Raw genomic sequence first — 13,410 nt, 5'->3', positions numbered from 1 at the left:
CTCCTCAGCATGAGTTTATCCCAAGGTTAAACTCACTTTTCTGTCCAAGAGCCACTTCGGATGATGCTTTACTGTCTTTACTGTGCCTGCCAGCTTACACTTCTGTCCTTCATGCGTCTTTACAGGAAAAGTCTCTTTTCTGAGGCTTGTCTCATTACTTTAAGCTCTTTTTTTAATCATAGAGATTGCCTGAGTGTCATGAGTTGTATTTCCCTCCTGCTGCCTGTAGGGGGAGCTGGTTTAGAGTTGCTCCTATTAAAGGGGATAGATACAAAATTCCTCGAGGATTTTCTTTTAATTTACTGCTCATTTCATATCTTCTCCCACAATTTCAACAGTCTAAACCCTGGACTTTGACTTGGTTGCTCCAGAATGATCAGTTTCTTCTTTCTGATCCAGTCCTTGGTGGATTTGTTGTGGCTGAGGTTCATTATTTAGCTGAAATGTCATCTTGCAGCTTTGCTTCAACTTTAACTCGGATGACCTCACTTTATCTTTAAGCTCAAGATGCAGAATTAATGAGCCCCAGAGCATAATACCTCCACCATCGTGCTTCATAGCTGGTGTCAGATTCTTCTCCTGACAAAAAGGTCTTTGTTATATTTACTGACAAACTGTATTTTATATTATTCTATAATTGTTTTTCTGTATTGTTCTTTGTGGATAGCAAAAGCTTTTTCCTTTTCCTTTTACTTTGTCAGATCAAATGTATTCTCTCCATCTCAGGGATGATTAAACGTTTTCACTTTTATTTATAAAGCTCCAAATCACAGTAAATGTCATTTCAAAGCTCTTCAAAGATGCAGTTCAGTTACAGTCCAGTTCATTGTGATACAATCAAATCCAATTCATGTAGAGCCAATATAAAAAAAAGTGGCCCAGCCAAGGAAACCGACAGATTGAACTGAAACTTTCCCGTCCTGAGCTGCACGAGGCGACTGTGGAGAGAAAAAACTCCCTTTTAACAGGAAGAAACCTCCATCAGAACCAGAACCAGGAAGGGTCCATCTGCCTGGACCAGCTGGGGCTGAGAGGACAGGAAAGAGGGGACAACAAGCAGCGTAACACCAGGCCAGAGACACCTGCTGAGAGAGAGAAACACAAGTTAATGACAGCAATGATGTCAGAGGGAGGAGAGGTGCATCATGGGAGCTCCCCCAGCAGGCTGGGCCTATAGCAGCAGAACTATGGGATGTTTCAGGCTCACCTGAGCCATCCCTAACTATAAGCTTTATCAGAAAGGAAAGTTTCAGCCTGATCTTAAAGGTAGAGAGGGTGTCTGCTTCCTGAAGCCAAACTGGCAGCTGGTTCGGAGGGATTTCTACACAGGCACTCTACTGGGCCACTTCATCCACACGCCCCCCTGCAGCACAGTTTATTCACTCCGGTAAGAACGTCCATCTTACTCAAAGTCGTCGTTCACATCGTCAAAATCTGATAAATATCCTGCCATGTTGCACAAAACTATCAGCAGCAAACTCTGTGTGAAGTTAGCCGACTGTCACAGAGCACGGAGTGAATAAACTGTGCTGCAGGGGGGCGTGTGGATGAAGTGGTCCCAGTAGAGTGCCTGTGTAGAAATCCCTCCGTTAGCTCTCCTATAGCTGCAAGTAGCCACATAAACAGAGCTATAGCACACGTTCATTCATTCATTCTTCTTAAAGTATTGGTGAAATAAAGACAGATAATGCCTTATTTAGAGGCTGCATCCTCTAAGCCCCGTTCACTCCGTTATATGGATCTCCAGTTATCTAAATATCTTCCGAAGGACGCCGACTTTCACCAAACTGTTCTCAGTGAGTAGATGAACGTATTTCATGCAAGAAATAAGGTCCAGGTTTTAAAATACCGGAGTTCCCCTTTAAAAGAAGACTGTTAAAGTTAGGAAAGCATCATGGCTGCTGAGTTTCGCGCTCGGCTAAACGCACCAAACGTGTCCGACGCATGAACCAGACATCGGCTGGAAAACATTTGTTATAAAACTGCGCTCCGAGGCACTGAAACGAGTTTTTGTTTCACATCTTCTGAAGACTGAATCCTTGACTTCTTATTACTGAAGTTATGCTTTTAGTTAGCATCTGGAGGAAAGTAAACAGCTGGTGAATTCTGATCTGAGCATCACTGTTGCAGACTCCTCCCTCGTCCCATTGGACCATTCTTACGGTGCGCCACTCAAAAGCTGACAGAGCCAGGTTAGACTGGACGTTTGCCAGAAGTTTAGAAGCCAGAAGAACACCTCTGGCTCGGCTTGACTCTTATCCAGGGATTATTCGGTTTAATTTCAGCTAATCGGAAGACAGCGGGAGCAGAGATGCGTGACAGTCTGCTGCTTTTAATCCGATCTCTGATGTATCTGTGTCCTAAATGATCACAGGCCGGTGAGCGGCAGTGTTTGAACACAGCTGTGCTGTCAGCCTTATTCTTATTTCATTGAAAACTTGCTGGAACTCATTACGGCTCGGCACACGACCATTACTGCCGGAGCGTTTCTGTAACTCTCCGTCAGGTCGTAACTCACTTCTTCTGGTGCCGTTCACATGCAGCTCCGTAAATCCTCCTTTCAGTCACTCAGAGTGAAGAAATGTTTCACATTCTCCTGATTTCAGTCTACATTTCACAATTCGTGGTTTCGTGTTGGTGAAATTCTCCTGATAGCTGAGTAAACACAAACTCCCGGCATGTTCAGCAGCTGGATGGCTGCCACCTTCTGCAGAGCCTCAGTCATGCAACTGGCCCAATGTTGGTTGGATTGTCTAAGATATGGAGTGCAAAAGCTGATTCAGAGCACGATGTTTAGAGTGGAAAGGATGCAATAAGCTGTGCACATGCACATGCACACAATGGCACGTCACAGCCATGGCTGATGGATCAACAAATTAGACGGTTTCTGTAGGTATTTGGTCACATTTTCACACTCAAAATGCAGGTTCAGCAGTAACTTAGTTAGATTTGAGTAAAGTATGTGAGATTTTCAGTGTGGTGGGTCATAAATGATGGACAGACGGCTGAAAACATGAAAAATGTTGATAAATCTCCATTAAGGGTCTTTAATGACATGAAAAGTGTTGATAAATCTCCATTAAGGGTCTTTAATGACATGAAAAGTGTTGATAAATCTGCATTAAGGGTCTTTAATGACATGAAAAGTGTTGATAAATCTCCATTAAGGGTCTTTAATTACATGAAAAGTGTTGATAAATCTGCATTAAGGGTCTTTAATGACATGAAAAGTGTTGATAAATCTCCATTAAGGGTCTTTAATGACATGAAAAGTGTTGATAAATCTCCATTAAGGGTCTTTAATGACATGAAAAGTGTTGATAAATCTCCATTAAGGGTCTTTAATGACATGAAAAGTGTTGATAAATCCCCATTAAGGGTCTTTAATTACATGAAAACATGAAAAGTGTTGATAAATCTCCATTAAGGGTCTTTAATGACATGAAAAGTGTTGATAAATCTCTATTAAGGGTCTTTAATTACATGAAAAGTGTTGATAAATCCCCATTAAGGGTCTTTAATTACATGAAAAGTGTTGATAAATCTGCATTAAGGGTCTTTAATGACATGAAAAGTGTTGATAAATCCCCATTAAGGGTCTTTAATGACATGGAAAGTGTTGATAAATCTGCATTAAGGGTCTTTAATGACATGAAAACATGAAAAGTGTTGATAAATCTCCATTAAGGGGTCTTTAATGACATGAAAACATGAAAAATGTTTATAAATCTCCAATAAGGGTCTTTAATGACATGAAAGGTGTTGATAAATCTCCATTAAGGGGTCTTTAATGACATGAAAAGTGTTGATAAATCCCCATTAAGGGTCTTTAATGACATGGAAAGTGTTGATAAATCTGCATTAAGGGTCTTTAATGACATGAAAACATGAAAAGTGTTGATAAATCTCCATTAAGGGGTCTTTAATGACATGAAAAGTGTTGATAAATCTCCATTGAGGGTCTTTAATTACATGAAAAGTGTTGATAAATCTGCATTAAGGGTCTTTAATGACATGAAAAGTGTTGATAAATCTCCATTAAGGGGTCTTTAATTACATGAAAAGTGTTGATAAATCCCCATTAAGGGTCTTTAATGACATGAAAACATGAAAAATGTTTATAAATCTCCAATAAGGGTCTTTAATGACATGAAAGGTGTTGATAAATCTCCATTAAGGGGTCTTTAATGACATGAAAAGTGTTGATAAATCTGCATTAAGGGTCTTTAATGACATGAAAAGTGTTGATAAATCCCCATTAAGGGTCTTTAATTACATGAAAAGTGTTGATAAATCTCCATTAAGGGTCTTTAATGACATGAAAAGTGTTGATAAATCCCCATTAAGGGTCTTTAATGACATGAAAAGTGTTGATAAATCCCCATTAAGGGTCTTTAATTACATGAAAAGTGTTGATAAATCTCCATTAAGGGTCTTTAATGACATGAAAAGTGTTGATAAATCCCCATTAAGGGTCTTTAATTACATGAAAAGTGTTGATAAATCTCCATTAAGGGTCTTTAATGACATGAAAAGTGTTTATAAATCTCCATTAAGGGTCTTTAATGACATGAAAAGTGTTGATAAATCTCCATTAAGGGTCTTTAATGACATGAAAAGTGTTGATAAATTCCCATTAAGGGTCTTTAATGACATGAAAAGTGTTGATAAATCTCCATTAAGGGTCTTTAATTACATGAAAAGTGTTGATAAATCTCCATTAAGGGTCTTTAATGACATGAAAAGTGTTGATAAATCTGCATTAAGGGTCTTTAATGACATGAAAAGTGTTGATAAATCTGCATTAAGGGTCTTTAATGACATGAAAAGTGTTGATAAATCTCCATTAAGGGTCTTTAATGACGTGAAAAGTGTTGATAAATCTGCATTAAGGGTCTTTAATGACATGAAAACATGAAAAGTGTTGATAAATCTGCATTAAGGGTCTTTAATGACATGAAAAGTGTTGATAAATCTCCATTAAGGGTCTTTAATGACGTGAAAAGTGTTGATAAATCTGCATTAAGGGTCTTTAATGACATGAAAAGTGTTGATAAATCTCCATTAAGGGTCTTTAATTACATGAAAAGTGTTGATAAATCTCTATTAAGGGTCTTTAATTACATGAAAAGTGTTGATAAATCCCCATTAAGGGTCTTTAATGACATGAAAACATGAAAAGTGTTGATAAATCTGCATTAAGGGTCTTTAATGACATGAAAAGTGTTGATAAATCTCCATTAAGGGTCTTTAATGACATGAAAACATGAAAAGTGTTGATAAATCTGCATTAAGGGTCTTTAATGACATGAAAAGTGTTGATAAATCTGCATTAAGGGTCTTTAATGACATGAAAAGTGTTGATAAATCTGCATTAAGGGTCTTTAATGACATGAAAAGTGTTGATAAATCTGCATTAAGGGTCTTTAATGACATGAAAAGTGTTGATAAATCTCCATTAAGGGGTCTTTAATGACATGAAAACATGAAAAATGTTTATAAATCTCCAATAAGGGTCTTTAATGACATGAAAAGTGTTGATAAATCTCCAATAAGGGTCTTTAATGACATGAAAAGTGTTGATAAATCTGCATTAAGGGTCTTTAATGACATGAAAAGTGTTGATAAATCTCCATTAAGGGTCTTTAATTACATGAAAAGTGTTGATAAATCTGCATTAAGGGTCTTTAATGACATGAAAACATGAAAAGTGTTGATAAATCTGCATTAAGGGTCTTTAATGACATGAAAAGTGTTGATAAATCTCCATTAAGGGTCTTTAATTACATGAAAAGTGTTGATAAATCTGCATTAAGGGTCTTTAATGACATGAAAAGTGTTGATAAATCTCCATTAAGGGGTCTTTAATGACATGAAAACATGAAAAATGTTTATAAATCTCCAATAAGGGTCTTTAATGACATGAAAAGTGTTGATAAATCTCCATTAAGGGTCTTTAATGACATGAAAAGTGTTGATAAATCTCTATTAAGGGTCTTTAATGACATGAAAAGTGTTGATAAATCTCTATTAAGGGTCTTTAATTACATGAAAAGTGTTGATAAATCCCCATTAAGGGTCTTTAATGACATGAAAACATGAAAAGTGTTGATAAATCTGCATTAAGGGTCTTTAATGACATGAAAAGTGTTGATAAATCTGCATTAAGGGTCTTTAATTACATGAAAACATGAAAAGTGTTGATAAATCCCCATTACGGGTCTTCAATGACATGAAAAATGTTGATAAATCTCCATTAAGGGTCTTTAATGACATGAAAAGTGTTGATAAATCTGCATTAAGGGTCTTTAATGACATGAAAAGTGTTGATAAATCCCCATTAAGGGTCTTTAATGACATGAAAAGTGCTCTCCATGTTGAAGTTTAACCCTGTTCGGGTTGCTGTGATCCAGAACTTGACCCAGTGTTCTGTCCTCCTCTGCAGAGGTGTGGCGCTCCTAAAACAATCTCCGTCATGCAGCTTTGGGAAGATGACGTGAGTCTGGGGAGAAGTGTTCTGGGAGTGTTTTTTAAAGCTGTGAACAGGATCCACTCGGCATGCCTTGCCCCAGTTTCTCCAGCAGCAGGAACTGGAATAACCCCGTGCAGCTCGGCTCCGTCCCTGTGCCTTTAAGAGGAGGGTCCGATGTGTGGGACCGTGTGGGGGGGGCATTTCTCAAACCGAGGCGGGGGGGTGGTGGTGGTAGACTGGAGTGAAACGTACAGCTTTAGAGGGAATACTGTGGGTGAGGAGGGTGGGGACAGACAGATAGGTGGACAGACTTTTATCAGCTCTGAGGAGGCAGAGATCCAAACTGCCAGTGGGGAGTTCAGAGGAAGGTTTGAAGGGAAAAGCTTCTCAGAACCAGGACATGTCCTTGCTCATGACTGACCCGGGTCAGAGGCTGCCAGAGGAACAGGAATACGTCCAGGCCTACGAGAACGTCAGGGAGAAATACAAAGGTAACCCTTTCTGTCTCTAACACGCTCACATGCTGCCTTACTGCCCTCAGCGGGGTGAAACCCGGCTGCCTTACTGCCCTCAGCGTGGTGAAACCCGGCTGCCTTACTGCCCTCAGTGTGGTGAAACCCGGCTGCCTTACTGCCCTCAGCGTGGTGAAACCCGGCTGCCTTACTGCCCTCAGAGTGGTGAAACCCGGCTGCCTTACTGCCCTCAGTGTGGGCTATTAATGATCTGGGTTTGTTGGGAAGAGAATTCCTCCGTCCAGGCACACCTGAGTGGTCACTTTCTTCCCTGTGGGCGGCGTCTCTGTGGGCGGAGTCTCTGTGGGCGGCGTCCCTGTGGGCGGCGTCTCTGTGGGCGGCGTCCCTGTGGGCGGAGTCTCTGTGGGCGGCGTCTCTGTGGGCGGCGTCCCTGTGGGCGGAGTCTCTGTGGGCGGCGTCTCTGTGGGCGGAGTCTCTGTGGGCGGCGTCCCTGTGGGCGGCGTCTCTGTGGGCGGCGTCCCTGTGGGCGGAGTCTCTGTGGGCGGCGTCTCTGTGGGCGGCGTCCCTGTGGGCGGAGTCTCTGTGGGCGGAGTCTATGTGGGCGGCGTCTCTGTGGGCGGCGTCCCTGTGGGCGGAGTCTCTGTGGGCGGAGTCTCTGTGGGCGGAGTCTCTGTGGGCGGCGTCTCTGTGGGCGGAGTCTCTGTGGGCGGCGTCCCTGTGGGCGGCGTCTCTGTGGGCGGCGTCCCTGTGGGCGGAGTCTCTGTGGGCGGCGTCTCTGTGGGCGGCGTCCCTGTGGGCGGAGTCTCTGTGGGCGGAGTCTATGTGGGCGGCGTCTCTGTGGGCGGCGTCCCTGTGGGCGGCGTCCCTGTGGGCGGAGTCTCTGTGGGCGGAGTCTATGTGGGCGGAGTCTATGTGGGCGGAGTCTCTGTGGGCGGCGTCCCTGTGGGCGGAGTCCCTGTGGGCGGCGTCCCTGTGGGCGGCGTCCCTGTGGGCGGCGTCCCCGCTGCGCTTCCTCTGACTCTCTTATTGTTGCTTCTTGACTCAGTTGTTAGGTCTCCTCACTAAACGGAGGTCCGGAGATGCAAAGAGGGTGAAAGCAGCTGTTTTCATCGGCTGTGGCGTGCGCCGATGGGGGGTTTTAGGAGAAAAAAGGTGTTTTATCGTCTGATTTTGGTCGTCAGACGTCAGCTGAGTCTCGACTTTGAGTTCATTCTTTTGTGTGAACTGAATAGTTCATGTGAGGAAGCAGAAGTGTTTCACTAAATGACCTCAAACCGATGTTTCTGGTCATGTGGACACGTTTAATCATTAGTTATTGATCCCTCGTGTACAGCTTGTTACCTCTGGGGGGGTCAGTGTCTGCACTCTGGGTTCATCACTCATTAAATGAGCTGCACAGGCCGGAGCAACACGTGGAAGTTATGGCAGCAGGTGAAACCGAGTTTCCTGTGGGAGTCAGAATAGTAACAGGTCTATAAGCGTAAAACATGCAGCTCTGCTTTAAATACCCCCCCCAAATAAACCCCACGAGTCCTCAAGTTATTCTGGTGGGAAGACAAACGAACACGGACTCTGCAGAATGGGGGGTTTGGTGTATGGGAGGCTATTAAAAGGAGAAAATAAGTGGGAACGGAGAAGTGAAAATGCATGTAAACTGGAAAACAGAGCGATAAATTCCAAAGTAAGTTGATTAATTTGAAGCAGATTTGATTAAAACAGCCACATTTCATCATATTCTCAGAGTGGAACCGATCATTTCAACATGACCCTGCAGTCGTTTGCAGCCAGACTCTGTGGAGATGAAAGATTTTATGCTTGATTCACGGACATCCAGGCACAGTTTGGCTCTCAGGCTGTGAACCCACACAGTGGTGGAAAGTCAAATTATTTACCTCCCACCTGGTCACTGACCTCCTATTCATTTACCTTCCAAACCCATTTAATTTAAGCATAAATTCAGCACAAAATAGTCCTGAATCATTTGCTTATATACTGCCAGGAAAACAGGACCAGCTGCAGAGATTCACTGAAACATGATAAAACCTGAACATAAACCCAGAATCTGAGGCAGAAACAGAGTTTTTATCAGTTCTCAGCAGCTTTAAAGTGAATCTCTGGTCTGAGCTCCTTTATTCTCCAACACAGCCTGAACCCTCTGAGACAAGCTTTCTGTCATTTCTTTAAGGAGTCTTCAGGAATAGTTCTCCAGGCTTCTTGAAGGACATCCCAAAGCTCTTCTTTGGATGTGGGCTGCCTTTTGTTCCGTTCTCTGTCAGATGATCCCACACTGCTTCAATAATGTTGAGGTCCGGGCTCTGGGGAGGATTCATCCCTCCATAAGACCTGTTGCCACTGATTTTCAGTCCACTTCTTGTGTCATTTGGCACAGCTCAGCCTTTTCTCCCTGTTTCCCTTCCTTAAGAACGGCTTCTTGACAGCCACCCTTCCATGGAGACCATTTCTGATGAGGCTTGGGCCAACAGTAGATGGATCAGCTGAAGGTCCAGATGCATCTCTCAGGTCCTGTCAGGTCACAGCTGGATTTTTTCCTCTTTCTTAAGGACATCACTTTCAGATCCTGTTCATCTGCTGGAGATAGTTTTTTAGGCCTGACACTTCTTCTTCTGTCCTCCACTTGTCCAGTTTCCTCAAATGTTTTAAGGACACACTGCACACCATGCTGAGATATGCCAAGTTTTCAGCTAATAGCTCTTTGGGAATCACCTTGTTGCTGCAGAAATCCTATTTTCTGTCTGTCAAACTGTGTTTTCTTTGCTGTTTTTCATAGATGCAGCTAAAGAAATGGGAACAAATGATGTGTCTTTGTGACAAAGTGCCTAAAGATCCAGTTTAAAACGGCTTCTTTGCTAAGTTGTCTGTTCTGTGTCGACACAACACTGGTTCATCCCTTGAATTAGGAGCCTTTTTTCTGCCTGAATGCTTCAAAGGTCCTCAAATGTTTTAAGGACACACTGCACACCATGCTGAGATAAGTTTTCAGCGAGTGCATCTGCTGTCTCACTTCCACTCAAACTGGAGAAAGAAGTAAAGTTGATGAAACTAATGCAGATGAATCAGGAAACAACTCGACTCAATTCAAATCCTAATCAAGCTGTGAAGAAAATGTTCATATTTGAACAGAAAAACATCTCCAGTTTCACCCTTGAAAACACGATCTTATCCTTATCCTTATATTTGCTCTCTGAAGTCTATAATGAATCCTGTGTTCCACTCCCCTTGTCAAACGGCCTTAAATGACCCCGTGTTCGGGGAGGCCTTCAGCGGCAGAAGAACCTGGTTTTCTGTTCACTTTTACAAGGTCTGCCATAAGCTGAGAGTCGCTGCTGGGTTTGAAACACTCGCCTCACATCACTTCCAGTTGCCTCAGATCAGTTTCATGCAACCTGATCTTAAATTCAAAAATAGAAGTGGTCGTGCACGTGGTCGTGCACGCCCAGCTACACATTCAGATGCCACAAATTATGATAAGTCCGGCATGCAGGTTGCACAGAAGGAAATGAAAGCATGTTTATTAGACACCTGCTGTTTGTGTCCATGGCTACGGGAACCTTTTCCCGTTTAATTATTGATCAAAGCATGTTGTTGGATGCTGCTGGGAAATGCACCCAAAGCTCGTACTAATCATCTGTTCAAAGCTGTGAATCTGAGCTGGGACGAACTGTCGGTTTGTGCATCCATAGGTGTCCTGATCACCCTTCAGTCTGGACTTATTTGAGCTGTTTCGTGTGAATCTTGAAGCTGTCAATCATGTGCCAACTCAACCTGATCAAAGGCCTCTCGCAGAAAAGGCTTATTTCCCGTTGATTAAGCCAGTTTACGGCAGTTTGACAGAGAAAAGTGAGAAGCAGTGTGATGCTCGTGTGTCGGCTGATTGTTCAGTGGATCCTCTGCAGCTGGAAGGAAAGACAGCAGCTTTGTGCAGGAACAGATGTTACTTTAAACCGAGGTTTCCTGCGAATGTGACTGTCACACCAGCAGAAAAAGACCAGATAATGACTCATAAAAGCAGCTGGACTCCATTTTTCCGGGAGCTTTTTAAAGATTGGGAAGTTTGCGGACTTGAAGCTAAATTATTCGAGCAGGTGTGAAAACGGTGGATGTACACTATGGCGTAACCACGCATTCTTTGGGGGGGTCGTGTCCCCCCCAATATTGAGAAAATACCAACCTGTCCCCCCCAATATACAGAAGAAAATATGTAAAATGCATGTTCTCCTATTATGAACCCTGTCCAGGGATCGGTCTCTTGTTATGTCTTATTTATTTTCAGTTTATTTCCGTGTGTTACCGTGGTAACGGGTCAATGAGAGCGACCCACCGGGCGCGCCGCCGTCTCAGCAGCGGCTCTCCTTATCTTTACGTTGGACTTCTACTTTTGACGGAGCCGCTGCTCAACAGAGCAGATTGTACCAGAACAGGAAATCCAACACAGAATCAACAAAATAAACTTCCGCCCCCTTTCAAAATAAAAAAACTTAAAACAAAAATAACATTAGACTATTAGACTTTTCATTAATGCACATTTTGAGACATTGACACAATAGAAATGAACCTGGACTTAAAAGTCCTCGGCACATTTTTTGTTAAAGGAAAAGTCTGTAATTTGTTACATCATTAGTTGTCCTTATTAAAATATTTCCATAAACATGCTTTGGGTATTTGGTCGTTTTCCATTGGAAGCTGTCCTATTTGCTACAGAACTACTGGAAGAGCATAATTGTAATTGGTAGGTGTGTTTAAGGTCAGTAAACAGTAAGCAACTAACCAAAACAAAGTGGGGGGGGCAGTCACTGTCTCGGAGAAATTACACTATTCCTTTAGATTTGAACTTACATGGTCAATGAAGTCCTCTAAACTATGTTCTAAATGTCCAATTCTTCATATATAAATAAAGAATTGTAGATAATGCACTCAACAATTTTGTTTTTCTTGGACCCCCCCAATGTCTAAACCATGGTTACGCCCTTGGATACACAGGACACGTGTGTTGTCCGAGGACCCCTCACTGATAGAGGACATTATCCCTCTGCTCGTATATTATCTGGACATATGTTCGCACCTCCGCTCCATCCTGGCTGCAGGAGGCTCTTCTCACCTGTCTGCTACTTCACATGAAGCTGCCAGCTGACCTGTTTGCTGTCTGTTTGTTCACATGAGCGGCTCAAACAGATTGTGTGTAGCTGGAAATACCGTAACTGTACCAGACTGAATGGACACGAACACTCGTGAAACGCTGGCTTTTGTTTTCAGTGGGAAAGAGTTCAATTGGGGCCGAATCATACGTTTCAGTCAAAACCAAAGAAATGTTTGGTCAGAACAGGGATGTCAAACTCCGGGGCCTGGAGGGCCGCTGTCCTGCAGGTTTTAGATGTTTCCCTGCTTCAATGCACCTGATTCAGATTAAATGAACCCTTCAAAAGATTGTTACATTCTGCAGAAACCAGCTAATGAGGCATTGATCTGAATCAGGTGTGTTGGAGCAGGGAAACAGCTAAAACCTGCAGGACAACGGGCCTCGAGGCCCCGGAGTTTGACATCCCTGGGTCAGAACATCAGGAAATGTGGATCATCTGTCTCTGGAATAGTCTCCTCCTCTGGTGCTGGTGTTTATTAGTTGAATTAAAGCAGTCACCATCTTTACAGTGTAAAACCGACACAGTCTCACTTAATGTTGACTCACAGTTCAGCAACAGAAACTACGTTTTTCTGTCCCTAAATACACAGATGCAGCTTCTATCTTTCCAGGTGACCATGCCAACATCCTCCCACAGTCCACACAACGCTGTTTAACACAAACATTGATAAGGAGGAACGATGGGATGGACGGCGACGTTAGTCTGAGATCTGAGTCCCACAGTCTTCACTTTGTCTACAAATACGTAGGAGTTAAAAACACGTCCTTAGGATAAGAACTGATATACATTAATGAGATTAAATGTTAAAACGCATAGTTAGCATCACATTTTAGCATTCGTTGTGGTGCTGCTACATTTGGACATGAACAAACATGCCTCCAGCACCTTTTCTTATGAGACTGCTGTGGTTCCTGAGGCTCAAACCCTTTCTCGTCTGATCTTCTGTTAAAGGGATATTTAGTGCTTAGAGTGCTTCCGAGTCGGTGTCTTACCTGCGGTAGACGGCAGTCAGAACTCTCTGTTTGAAGGAGGGTCAAGTTCTGATGGGTCAGATAAGCTAACAGTGACTCAGAGCGTTGCAAATCATTCACCATCTACAACAACTTCAAATTTCATGGCAACTTCAGCGAATGCAAATACATAACTTTTAACACGGCCCGTGTTAACAGTGACCACAGATTGTGTTACAACACAAATGTTCTGCAGTTTAGTGACAAAGTGAACAGGTGATGAGGTATAAAAAGCCTCAGAGGACCATGAACGCAGCATCATCTGAAGCTGAGGTGGGCAGATATACAAAGGAAGGAGG

At 42.8% G+C, this 13,410-nt stretch overlaps 1 protein-coding gene across 2 annotated transcripts in view; it reads left to right on the top strand.

Moving 5' to 3' along the window:
• pleca (plectin a) overlaps positions 1–13,410 on the top strand; it is a 132,186-nt gene that overhangs the window by 5,194 nt on the left and 113,582 nt on the right. The window lies entirely within an intron of this gene.

The sequence above is a fragment of the Leuresthes tenuis genome, unplaced genomic scaffold (assembly GCF_036924035.1).
Source record: "Leuresthes tenuis unplaced genomic scaffold, fLeuTen1.0.hap1 SCAF_18, whole genome shotgun sequence".
Taxonomy (NCBI): Eukaryota; Metazoa; Chordata; class Actinopteri; order Atheriniformes; family Atherinopsidae; genus Leuresthes; species Leuresthes tenuis.
The sequence above is the reverse complement of the archived record's forward strand: the minus strand, read 5'-3'. Positions and strand labels throughout refer to the sequence as shown.